Below are 2,164 nucleotides of genomic sequence, written 5' to 3' on the forward strand. Positions count from 1 at the left end.
GTAAATTGCGTCAGGGTAAGTTCTTACTTGTACTTGTACACTCATTAAGCTTCCAACAGCTGAAGCGTATGGAACCATGTTCATTTGATCGATCTCATATCGGTTCCTAGAACACTTCAAGTTTCCAAATCTATTACCCTTTGACTATAGGAGTAGGCGTAGGCTTACCCGCATGCATACTTTATTTCTTTAGAATCTTTTCTAAGTATGCCTTTGCAATAGTCCAAATACCTCATTTTATTCTATCTCGGTGAATTTTAATTTCTCGAACCTACGACGCTTCACCAAGATCATTCACATTAAAACTTGAGGACAAAACTTCTTCTCCAGTGACCGATTAACATCACTACTAGTGAGTAGAATGTCATCTATTCACAGGACGTGGAAAATGAATTTTTTATTCTTGAAGTTCGCATAAACGCTATTGTCCTTCTCATTTTCTTTAAAACCCAAACTTTCTCATTATTTCATCAACTTCAAATACTAGTGTCTAGAGACTTACTTTTAATCCATAAATGGATTTCTACAGGCAGCATCCTATACATTTTTTTCTTCCACGACAAAACCTTTGGGGTGTGCCATGTTAACGTTTTCATACAAATCCCCGTTGAGGAAACTTTTAATCCATAAATGGATTTCTACTGGCGGCATCCCACACATTCTTTTTCTTCCACGACAAAATCTTTGAAGTGTGCCATGTTAACGTTTTCATACAAATCCCCGTTGAGAAATGCTTTACATCCATCGATCATCGATATGTAACTCTAAATCGTAATCTCTGTCGGGGGCACCGGTCGCCCCACCGGATACGACTCAGCGTAACCGGTGTGCACCGGTTGGTTGCACCGGATACGACACCGGAGGTGTCTGGTGCGCACTGCATGGCGCAGAGCAGACCCTCGCTCGCAGCCTTTGCTTTCATTTTGCACCGAGGTGACCGGATCGATCGCACCGGACAAGGCATCTAGAGACTCTCGCGCTCACCCGTTTTGGCTGAGGCACACCGGAGGTGTCCAGTGTGGACACCAGCGCTCAGCACCGAGATATCCGGTGCTGGCTGGGAAGATCGCCCGGTCATTGTTGTTTCTTCTCCGAGTCTTCTCTCGTCTGTTCGGCTGTGGTTCTTGAGTATTTCTTAGTCCATCTCGCTACAAGCTAGCTTGCGTGGACAGTGGTGGAGCGTGCCTGAATGTGTAGGGGGGCCAAATTCAAACCTACACCGCTACAGTTTTACCAACAGTAATAGAGAAAATTGAAATTCCGTGGAAAGACCTTTGTTTCTTCAAGTTGTATTCAGACTGCATTGAACAATAAAAAAATCATGTCAAAGAAGAATGGATGGCCCTGTTCGCTTGTCTTATAATCCGTACTTTTCAGCTTGTTTTTTCAGCCGGAACAGTATTTTTCTCTCACAACAAATCAGGCAACAGTACTTTCAGCCATAGCTTCTCAGCCAAGCGAACGGGGCCAAAGTGCAGAGATTGGCATAGTTGCAAGCTGCCTTTCACTCATCAGCAAGTAGTAGCTAGCAAGCTTAAGACAACAAGAGAGGTAGTAATTAATTGCATGCATGCAGTGACTTGCAAACTTCTAGTACGTGGTGCAGCCGTGTATTCATGGTGGAACTGCAGAGCAGGGGGGGCAGGACCCAGTTTGTCCCTAACGTAACTCCGCCGGTGTGCATGGATACGGTTTTACTCGTGCTTTGCTTTTGGGATTGAATTTGGGACAGAGGCTTAAGCTTTTCGTAAGAAAATTTTAGGCTCCCATTCAACCCTCCTTCCCTCTCGCCGTCGTTCTCGGTCCTTCACAACAATAATTCCAAGAGAATGGATCAATAATTGTTGTATCATCTCATCTAGAATGGTTTGATTCCTCAAATCAAATACCCTATAAATTTCCACCTTAATCTCTTTCAATATGTCTATATTAAAGGGAATACGGAAGTGATATGTTTCTAAACCAGGCGGAAACCAAGACAGTCCTGCGCGCCTAACCTAATAACAACCCACAAAATTCTGAGAAGCAATGAATGGTGCCCATAGTCGTGATATTTTGGTTCTGTCGTTCTCCATACCTACTAATGATCACGGTGAACTACCTAGTGGAGGTAGCTGTTTCATGGCTACAGCACTTGACCTGACTAAGCTTTCGCAGTTCTCAC

Source organism: Miscanthus floridulus, chromosome 7 (assembly GCF_019320115.1).
Source record: "Miscanthus floridulus cultivar M001 chromosome 7, ASM1932011v1, whole genome shotgun sequence".
Classification (NCBI taxonomy): Eukaryota; Viridiplantae; Streptophyta; class Magnoliopsida; order Poales; family Poaceae; genus Miscanthus; species Miscanthus floridulus.